The 11,388-nt window shown below is 48.9% G+C and overlaps 1 long non-coding RNA gene across 1 annotated transcript; it reads left to right on the top strand.

The window, feature by feature from the left end:
* The first annotated feature begins 1,264 nt into the window (after positions 1-1,264).
* Positions 1,265-8,424, top strand: LOC116273621. Its single transcript, XR_004181921.1, has 2 exons — positions 1,265-1,478; positions 7,455-8,424. It is a non-coding gene; the product is annotated as an uncharacterized LOC116273621 (long non-coding RNA).
* Positions 8,425-11,388: the final 2,964 nt, after the last annotated feature.

The following is an 11,388-nucleotide window of genomic DNA, read 5'->3' as shown; positions in this document are numbered from 1 at the left end:
CCTTCCTTCCTTCCTTATTTACCTCCCTCCCTCCCTTCCTCCCTTCCTTCTTTCGCTCCCTCCCTCCCCTCCCTCCTCCCTCCCTCCCTCCCTTCCTTCCTTCCTTTTATATTTTCGTTTATTTTCTTTCTTACCCTGCCTGGTCTTCTCACTCCGTCGCACCCTGGACTTGCAGGCGCGCGATCGTGGTTCACGGCAGCCTCCACCTCCCTGGGCTCTGGTGATCTCAGCCTCCCAAGCAGCTGGGACTAGGGGGGATCTCTTAACCCCAGGAGGTGGAGCCCAATGTGAGCCGTGATTGCGCACCTCCACTCCAGCTGACGTCAGGAGAGCTGGGGTGCAGAGAAAACAATTCATTGTTATCTGAATTACCTTGTAGCTTTACTCATGCCCTCTTATTTGCTTGTTTATTCTCTTAACCCCAGGAGGTGGAGGCCAATGTGAGCCGTGATTGCGCACCTCCACTCCAGCTGACGTCAGGAGAGCTGGGGTGCAGAGAAAAACTGTATTGTGATCTTAACTACCTTGTAGCGTTACTCATGCCCTCTTATTTGCTTGTTTTTCTCATGGGTTATTACTTCTATGTCATTCTCATGTTCATCCTTTGCCTGCCTGCTTGCTTTTTGGTTTTTTTTCTTTTTTGTTTTTGTTTTTGTTTTTTTTTTTTTGAGATGGAGTCTTGCTCTGTCTCCCAGGCTGAAGTGCAGTGGCGCGATCTCGACTCACTGCAAACTCCACCTCCCGGGCTCAAGCAATTCTCTGCCTCAGTCTCCCAGGTAGCTGGGATTACAAGTGTCTGTCACCACGCCTAATTTTTTTTGTATTTTTACTAGAGACAGGGTTTTACTATCTTGTCCAGCCTGGTCTTGCACTCCTGACCTCATGATCCACCCGCCTCGGTCTCACAAAGTGCTGGGATTACAGGCGTGAGCCACCGCGCCCAGACGCTTACTTCTTTTTTCACTTAGTTTTATGTAAAAAGTGTTTACTTACTTACTTACTTACTTTCTTACTTGCTCACGTGGAACTACAGGCACGCACCACCACACCGGTTAACTTTTATATTGTTTGTCATGCTTTCCATATGTATGTATGTACGTACGTCACATGGGGTTCGAGGTTCTATCACGTTGCCCAGGCTGGTCTCCAACTCCTGTTCTCAATCAATCCGCCTGCCTCGGCCACCCACACTGCTGCTATTACAGGCGTGAGCCATTGCGCCTGCCTAGCTCATTCTATATTTGCTCCTCTCTCTCTCTCTCGTCCTTTCAGTAGGGATGTGGTCTTGCTTTCTTGTTCACGCTGTGGGCACATACAGTCTCTTTTTAGACGTCTATTATTATTACTATTACTATTCTTACTATTATTATTATTATTGCAGGTATCGTCTCACATATCGAGATGATCTCAAACTTCTGGGCTCCGGCGATCATACCACATCGGCCTCCCAGACTGCTGTGATGACACGCGTGGGCAAGGTACGCTCTGGTCGTATTTGTCGTGTGTTGGTTCTTTCCGTTTTTGGTGTCCGGTCCGGATGCCTACTTGATAGTACGGGGAGTGCAAATAAAATTATCAGACGCGTCTCACCAATCTGCCTTTTCTTTCTACTGGCGCAAGCCACATCGAGTGTCCTGCGCCTGATCTCCGATGCCTTTGAATACCATGGAAAGCGTCGCTGTGTGTATTTTAATTTTTTTCGACGTGTATGGTCTCCATCCACCGCAAGAAGATCGATAAGCCCTTTTCCTCATTCTACTTCCCTTTCTACGAAGGGAGAACTGTGATTGGATTTTTCCGGCCTACACACAGGAATCAGTCTGCTGTTTTCTTTTTTAAACCCGAGCGGACTGAACCTGAGGGCCTCCAGTACGGCCACCCTCCCCTACCCCGCAACTGGTGATTGTGTTGATCGTGGTTTCGTGCCTGTGCTTCTGTTCTGTTCTGTTGCTGCTGCGGTGGTGGTGGTGGTGGTGGTGGTGGGGGTGCTGGTGCTGGTGCTGGTGTTGGTGGTTGCTTTCGTATTTTACAGACTCGGGGGGGTATGTGCTTGTTTCTTGTACGTACTTGCTTCCAACTCTATCCACGTTGTTGGAAAAGACGTGAAATCCGTCTTTTTGGTGCCTGCACCATTAGAGACTGTTACCTTGTTTGGTGGTGGTTTTTCTGTTTCCTTTTCTTTTCTTTCATTCTCCCCCCCCCCCCACACACACCCCCACCCCAGCCGCTGCCACCTCCTCCTCCTCCTCCTCCTCCTTTCATTTTTTTTCAGCTGGCCTCCCCTACTTATGTGGCTCAGTTGCTCAGGCTGGTCTCAAACTCCTGGCCTTGAAACTTCTCCCGTCACATTCAGCGTCTGGTTGTTCAAAGGGGCATCTCTTGTAAAATGAAAAAGAGGAAACACTGAAAGCACGCAGTGAACGTTTCTCTTGCCACCTCCCACGGTTCGGTGCACCTGGGACCCAACAAGAGGGAGGGAGCCTGGGTGGGTGGGTTTTCGGTGCTAAATCCTCCTGAGAGCCTCCTTCCCTGTCCCCCTTGTCCCCGCTTCTCCCGCAGCCCGGGCTCCCACCGCCGCCACTGCCCGCTGTGGGATTTCCATGGGAGAGGTATGGGAGAGGACTGACACGGCTTCCGGATCTATATCCTGCCAGACGTCTCTGACTCAGCGTCCCCCACAGGCTGCCTGCCGCCTTCCAGGGAGCTCTGAGGTGGATGCCCCCCTCACGTCCTGCCACCCTCCCCAGGCTGGCCTTTGCCGGCCGACCCCAGGGGAATGGCGTTGACGCTGCTTTCGACTCCTCCAGTGAAGGCTTCTACCAGATGGCCCGGGTGGGCCGGATGGGATGAGACTGGAGCACCCCGGACCGTGCTGTTCTTAGGGGGTGGGTTGACATACAGGGTGGACTGGCAGACCCAGCATTCTACAGGGTGCCCAGGTATCAAAATGTCACATACGATGCTCTCCTTCCTGTCAGCCTGCCTTCAGCTTCCTCAGGCCTGAAGACAACGACCCATCAGAGCCACTTTTCTTCCCTTTCTCCACCACAGAGATGACACGCGTGAGAGGGAGAAACAGCTCAACAGATACTGCTTATCTTCATCTGTGCAACCCTCAGTCATCTACAGACACACAGGAGACTAGACAGGGACCCGAATCAAACACCATTTCCGGGTTCTCGTGTTGGGATTGGTCTCTCTCTCTCTCTCTCTCACGCGCACGTGTGTATACATACATACATACACACACACATGCACACACACCCCCCCCCACACTTTCCACATCTAGTTCACAAACCACACTAATTTACCCCCTTAATAGTATGCAGGCTGAGTAAACCACACCCCACCCTCCCTCCGCCCGGCGGCTGAGGAAACCCCTTCTCTACCATTTATTAACAAGATTATCTGGGTGGGCCCGGCACGGTGGCTCATGCCTGTAATTCCAGCACATCGGGAGGCCGCAGCGGGTGGATCACTTGAGGCCAGGAGTTCGAGACCAGGCTGGCCAACATGGTGAAACCCGGTCTCTATGAAAAGTGTAACAATTAGCCAGGCCTCCTGGTGGCACGGGCTTGGAATCCCGACTACTCTGGACACCGAAGGAGGCGACTTGCCTGAACCGGGGAGACCGAGGTTGCAGTGAGCCGAGATCGTGCCATGGCGATGCAGCCTGGGTGACAGAGCGAGACTCTGTCTCAAAATAATAATAATAAGGAAGGAGACCACTACTACTCCTGCTGCCCTCCTCCCCGCACCTCGCCTAGTTCACAAGACAAGAGGAAAGACAGAAAGCAGAAAGTTAGAAAGGAACGAAAGTAAGACAAATGGCCAGACACCCTTGGTGCCACCACACGGCCCTAGGAGATTTAAAAAAAAAGAAAAAGAGGAAGTAATAATAATAACATCGACCCCCGACCTGAACTACTTCTGTTATCTGTGAATTCCAGACACCGTATGAAAAAAGCCTTGTAAAACTTTGTGTTCTGTTAGCTGAGGCAGGTAGCACCCAGTCACGTTTCCCACGCTTGCTCGATTTGTCACGACCCTTTCACGTGCAACCCTTGAAGTTGTAAGCCTTTAAAACTTGTCTTTTTCGGGGAGCTCGGCTCCTAAGATGCGAGTCTGCCGACGCTCCCGGACGAATGAAAAACCTCTTCCTTCTTTAATCCGGTGTCTCAGGAATTTTGTCTGCGGCTTCTCCTGCTACATTTCTGGGTTCCCTCACCGGGAAGCGAGGTGGTGATGCACGGAGGGTCGAGGCAGCCCCTTAGGCAGCTTATGCCTGGCCTGTAGAGCATCCCTGCGGGGGACTCTGGCCAGCTTGAGCGATGCGGATCCTCAGAGTCCTGCCGGGTAGGCATCTGCCCCGGTGGGCAATGCCTCGCCTCCGAAGAGCAGTGCACGGCACGCCCCCGTGGAGGATCGGCACAGTGGCTGGACACTGCGAAGGAACTGGCACTTTAAGTCCGGACATCTGAAACTTGCTGAGACTGCTCTTTGGAACTTCCCCCACTCCATTTGAATGGAAGCGTGGCCTGATCACCCACGGCGTGCCTCTACCGGCACTTTGGTTTTGGTTTCTGACTTCACTTGAATTCATTGGTTGATACTTTGCTTTCGGTTTCGATTTTGACTTGACTTGAATTGCTTGATAAACAGGCCTGCCTTTATTGCCACTTTGGTCTTGCTCCTGATTTTGGTTTGGCTTAAATTGCTTGACGAACAGGTGTGCCCTTAACAACACTTTGGTGTTAGCTTTGATTTCGATTGAGTGTGAATTAGGTGATTGAGTGACCTTTCACCCTTTCCTTCTCGTAGGGTGAATGTTGTTTCCTCTCGAGAGAAAAATAGGTCAGACACAAAGCAAGCCCACTCCGCTAGGAACCCTCTTAAAAACATTTCAAAAAGAGAAATACAAGGAAAGTCATCAAGTCGTCACAACTTACTCTACTAAAATGCATGTTACGGAACCTTACAAAAGGTTTTGCAGGAGATTATAGAGTTCAGTTAACCCCCTAGAGGTTACGAAGTCTGGGTGAATTAGCAGTGCCCTCTTCTGCTGTTGGATGGCCCACGGGAGGAACTATAGGCAGAGAACAATTGGCCGTGTAGTTCAGGTGGTGACGGGGTCGGAGGACAGCCTCTGTACCTAGATCAAATTCCTTTATATATATTGACTCATGGCGAAATAGATTATAGACAAAGCCGGCGTTAATTTAGCCCTGTTTAACAACTTTGTGCAAAATAGCCAAAAGTAAAAGTAAGAGCAGCTTCGCCAGCAGACACAGAGTTTAAAAAGGGAGTCCCAGGAAACGGCAAGAGAAGCCAGTTTTACGGGAGCCGCGAGAGACAACACACATTCTTTCTCCATGGATCCCAGCCTACCCCGCTTCACCGAGGCCAACAACCCCCTCAGAAATGAGATTCAGGAGCTGAAACGCCCCAGGTCTCACCTCGAAGGGAAGGATCGGAGCCTCCAGAGGCCAAGGAAAGAAGTCGAGATAGTCGAGTGGGCCATCTCAGATCTGGTCTAACTCGAGCTCTGTAAATGCCTCTCAGGGAGATACGAGGACCTGTCTATTATAATGACCAGGCCCACATCCCGGGGGGGCAACAGACTTTCATCTATCAGCCCTTTTCAACCATGGATCTACTAAACTGGAAACACCCTGAACCCACCGCCTTGCTCCCGACAGCTAGAGCCCTGTCGAGCATGACTGTGTAGAGGTGTTGGACTCCAGTTTACTCTAGCAGATGTGACCTCCGGGACCAGCCTTGGGCATCAGTACACTAGGAGCTATGCGTGGACGGGAACAGCTTCACCAACCCACAAGGAGAGAGATGTGCAGAATATGCCGTGGTAACCCTGGACGCTGTCGTTAAGCTGGGCTCATCGCTTTAATCCGGGCCTTAGAACTCGGTGAGGGTAAGACTGTAAACATTTACACTGACTCTCGGTATGCCTGTTTCACCCTCCAAGTGTATACAGAAGAGAGCCTGTTACACTCTAGAAAAGAGGGAAAAGAGCAAAACAAAAAAAAAAAGACTAAAAGCAAGTGTAAAGACAGAGAATCAAAAGAAAACAGGAGAGACAGACAGCAGTGCGTGGGCGGGGGCAGGGCCCGTGCTGTTTCTCGGGCCCCACCAGCTGGCCGTAGGAGCGGGAGAACGCAGGGGGACAAAAAAAGTAGCATTGTGAGAGGACGTGGACGTGGATGTCGACATGACAGAAGTCAAGTTAGGCAAGGATTCCAGAGGCGGACAAGGCTAGAGAGAGATTAATGTGCGAGATGGAAAAAAAAAAAAAAAAAGACACTAGAAGGGTAAATGTTCAGAAGGCAATACAGGAAATGGCCAAGGCCGCAAGACAAAGAGGCCATCGGCCAAGGGCTGCTGCACCTTGGAGGAACCAGACACTCATCTGATCAGGCTGACAGGAGCTGAAGAATGTAAAGACTAGGGCAGACTAGGCACCTTCTCATTAGGCTCCCAGGAGCCCATGGTTACATTAAAAGTTACAAACAGCAAGACTCTGCCGTATCTGGATTCCAATTTCTCACTGAAGGCTCAGCCACTAGATACAGTGACAAAGGGGCGGGGGGGGGGGGGGGGTGGGGGGGGGGGGGGAACTCCTCCTCGAAGAAACTTTAACAGGAAAAACAGCCATACCTTGTGAAAACTTGCTTATAGACTTTACAGAACTGCCCCCTGCTGGAGGCTAGTGCTTGTTTGCACCTTTTCAGGGTAAGTTACAGTTTTCCCCACCAGGACAGAAAAAGTACAAGAAGTGACTAAAGTACTGTTAAAAGACATTATCCCCAGGTTTAAGACCACCTACCTCTGATTTTTAAGTCAGACAATAGGCCAGCATTTCTAGCTGTTGCTGGAATACTGCAAGATTTAACAAGAGTGTTAACAATACAACAGAGGTTACACGCAGCCTATCGGCCACAAAGTTCAACAAAAGAGTTGTTCTATACATACATATATATATATGTATATGTATGTGTGTATATATATACATGTATATATATATGTGTGTGTGTATATGTGTGTGTGTGTGTATATATGTGTATATATATATATTTGCCAGGAAATTCACTTAAGATAAAATCAGGTTTTTGCCTACGGTCCTCCTCCGGGTCAGGTGCACCCCTACCAATAAAACTAGGTATCTGCCCTGTAAGATTGTGTTCAGTTGGCCACCCGCAAATCGTAGGTCAAATAAAAGGTGACCTCCGCGAACTAAAGAAATTAACCTTTAAAAGGCAAATGCAGCCTTTCAAAATAGCCATACGAAGTCTTCATAATGAAATAAAGAAAAATAATGCCTATAAGCCTGACACCCATTTAAATCTAGTGACTCTGTTTGAAGTAAAACCTAATTTTTCTACAACCCATATAGGATGAGCCCTATACTGTAACCTTGTCCACTCCCACTGCTGTTAAAGTTGCAGGTGTCGCGTCTTGGATCCACCACAGTCAGCTAACACCGGCAGCTCAGGACAAGTGGACCGGCTGACAGGACGCAGATCATCCAACCCGGCTGATCCTGAGACGAGACCAAGCTGCTGCTGAGGACCACAAGCCCTGCTCTACTCACACACCGGCAGCTGACTAGTCTACGCACGGCCGAAGCTTGAGGACTCATCAAGCAAGTCAATGTAGTTAAAAATCTGAAGACAGATAATTTTCCTAGAATACTAACTGTTTTCCTATTGTTCTGTCGCTGTATTCAACCTTTTTCCCAGGTAAGGACCTCTTTCGTCCTTGCTGGATATGAATATGCTATACATTGCTTTGTTGTTGTTATCCCCCAATAACCATGCTAGAAGAAACACCAATGTAAGGTGTCCCCACTGTACACGTACTGCTTAGGAAACCCAGACCCGTCCAGCCCAGCAACGATCGCAAGGTCTTTCAGTCATTCTTTAAACATATAAACCAGAAGTTACCAGAACCTCCTCCTTTAGCCAAAAATTTAAAAAATAAAAATAAAAAACAGAAAAATACCTATTTCCTCAGTTGGCTGAAAACATTGCTGGCAGCCTAGATGTTTCTTCATGTTATGTTGATAAAAGGGCTAACATAAGAGACCAATGGCCTGGAGAAGCAGAAGGGTTAATGCCTCAAGATAACTTGACTTTAACCAACTCTTTCCCCAAACAGACGCGCAAGTTCAAGCGTCGGGCTCGTAAAAACTTCTCTGATTAAAAAATACTGTTTTACTTGCTAAAAAAAGGTTTTAAGGCCCAGGTAAAAACTAACCTGCTTAAGACATGACAAAGTTAGTACATGTGCCTGTTCAGGTTTAACACAGGTTTGATCCTAGGTCTTCATTTAGAAAAGAGATTCCAGCTGTAGAAAATGTAAAACCCTCACTGTAAGTGTATTACTTGTAATAGAAACTTGCTTGCTGCGCCCCTGTGTATTACACGTGCTCCTTCCAATGATAAAAGGTTTTGTAGCTACCATGGCTCGTCAGAAAACTTCCACACAAGTGTATTACATAAAACGCTATCACTCTGTCTCGCTAAAAGACTCAAAAAGTAAAAATGAAAGGGAACCCTCCCACTAATTAGTGAAAATTCTCAAAGTGGGGGATAAGGAAGGAGACCTCTACTACTCCTGCCGCCCTCCTCCCCCCACCTTGCCTAGTTCACAAGACAGGAGGAAAGAGAGAAAGCAAAACGTTAGAAACAAACAAAAGTAAGATAAATAGCCAGACAACCTTGGCACCACCACCAGGCCGTAGGAGTTAAAAAAAAAAGTAATACTCATAACATCGACCCCTGACCTAATCTACTTGTGTTATCTGTAAATTCCAGACACTATGAAAAAAGGGTTGTAAAACTTTTTGTTCTGTTGGCTGATGCAGGTAGACCCCTGTCACGTTTCCCACGCATGCTCCATGTATCAACACCCTTTCACGTGGACCCCTCAAAGTTGTAAGCCTTTAAAAAAAGGTCCTTTTCGGGGAGCTCGGCTCTTAAGACGCAAGTCTGCCGACACTCCCAGCCGAATGAAAAACCTCTTCCTTCTTTAATCCGGTGTCTGAGGAGTTTGGTCTGTGGCTCGTCCTGCTACAATAATAAAAATAATAATAATTATTAGTTTTTATTATATATATTTATATAGTGTATATATAATTATATATATTTTACACACACACACACACACACACAAGCACACATAAAATTATGATAATAACATTCGTTGGGAGTGGTGATGCACGCCTGTAGTCGCAGCTTCTCGGGAGGTTGACATAAGGAGAAGATCACTTGAGGCTCGACAGGCCGAGGCTTCAGTCAGCCGTGACCCACTCTATCCTGGGCAGTCACCAGTCAGGGGGATATGCCCCCTCCCCGTTTTCTTTCTTTTCTTTCTTTTTTTCGTTTTCTCCTTCCTTCCTTCCTTCCTTCCTTCCTTCCTTCCTTCCTTCCTTCCTTCCTTCCTTCCTTCCCTCCCTCCCTCCCTCCCTCCCTCCCTTCTTTCTTTCTTCCTGCCTTCCTGCCTTGCCTGCCTTCCTGCCTTCCTTCCTTCCTTCCTTCCTTCCTTCCTTCCTTCCTTCCTTCCTTCTTTCATCCCACCTCGGCCTCCCAAAGTGCTGGGATTACTGGCGTGAGGCACCATGCCTGCTTGGCCTAAAGAGACACCTATTGAAAGTAAGACATAGAGAGCTCCTTGCAGTGATCTGATTGATTGCTTGACTGATTTACAGACGGCGTCTCACTCTGTCACCCTGACAGTGGTGCCATCATAACCCACTCACTGCAGTGTGGACGCTCCTGGACTCAAGCGATCCTTCCACCTCAGCCTCCAGAGTGTAGTGCCTGGGACCACGGGGCACGCGCCACTGTGCCCAGATGATTTTCAATTTTTATTGTCTTATTTTTCTTTTTCCCATGACAGAGTTTCGCTCTTGTTGCCCAGACTGGAGTGCAATGGCGCGGATCTCGGCTCACCGCAACTTCTGCCTCCCGGGTTCAAGCGATTCTCCTGCGTCTGCCTCCCGAGTAGCTCGGGTTGCAGGTATGCACCACCACGTCTGGTTGATTTTGTATTTTTGCTAGAGACGGGGCTTCTCCATGTTGGTCAGGCTGGTCTCCAACTCCCGACCTCAGGTGATTCTCCCTCCCCGGCCTCCCAAAGTGCTGGGATGGCAGGCGTCAGCCGCCGCGCCCGGCCTTCCTTTTCAAATGTTTTTGCACAGACAGGGTCTCATCATTTTGTTGCAACCCTTCTGACCCGGCGTCCCAAAGTGCTCGCGTGACGGGCGTGAGCCACTGCGCCTGGACTCCGGGGAATGATTCACGACCACGACCGCTGTACTAACTATTTATTTCTTATTTATTTATTTATATATTTATTTATTTTTATTATTATTATCTTAAAATTATTATTATTATTTTTTTGAGACGGAGTTTCGCTCTGGGCGAGGCGAGGCGAGGCGAGGCGCGTCGCTTTGGAAACCGCAGCACCGCCTTCTAAAGCCCCATTCGAATGCACAAAGCCCTGTTCCCTTCTGGGACTTGGAGCTGATGCCTTCCATAGCCTTGGGCTTCTCTCCATTCAGAAGCTTTTACAGGCGCAACCCCACCCAGAGGCTGGCTGCGGTTGAGGATTGGGGGTGTGCTGGGGCTGGAAAGTCGGTCCCCTATTTTTGCTAGCTCGGCCACGACATCCCCCGACCCCTACCGCTTGCTCACCCTTTCAGATCCCTTGCCTCCACCGTCTTAGAGGCTGACCTCTTACTTTAATATCTGCCTTTCTTCCTGTCTTGGGTTTGAGGAGGGGGGGCAGGAATGAGGGTGTGTGTGGGGAGGGGGTGTGGGGTGGGGACGGAGGGGAGCGTCCTAAGGGTCGATTTCGTGTCATGCCTCTTTCACCGCCACCACCGAAGATGAAAACAACGATCAGCTAAAGACCGCGTGTTCTCATCTATAACTGGGAACTAAATAATGAGAACGCGTGGGCAGAACGAGGGGGACGAGAGAGGCGGGAGCCTACTTGAGGGAGGAGGTGTGGAAGGAGAGACATCTTCAGGGGAAAACAAAAAAACACCAAACCACGAAAACTGTCGGGTACTGCGCTGAGTATCCGGCTGATGAAATCATCTGCACACTGAACCCCCCAGTCAGAAGTTTACTTGTGTAACAATCTTGCACATGTGTGCTTGAACAAGACATAAAAGTTAGGGGAGAAAGGGGGGGGGGGAGAGAGAGAGAGAGAGAGAGAGAAGGAAACACCACCTCCTTGACCTGAGTCAGGGAGTTTCCGGTCTGGTGGTGGAACGTTCAGTGACAATGAAGTCTTTTGGCCTGTTCTTTTTTTGTGCGTTTGCTATTTTTTTTTGTTGTTGTTGCTGTTGTTGTGGTTGTTTTA

This window comes from Papio anubis, unplaced genomic scaffold (assembly GCF_008728515.1).
Source record: "Papio anubis isolate 15944 unplaced genomic scaffold, Panubis1.0 scaffold97, whole genome shotgun sequence".
Lineage (NCBI taxonomy): Eukaryota > Metazoa > Chordata > Mammalia > Primates > Cercopithecidae > Papio > Papio anubis.
The sequence above is the reverse complement of the archived record's forward strand: the minus strand, read 5'-3'. Positions and strand labels throughout refer to the sequence as shown.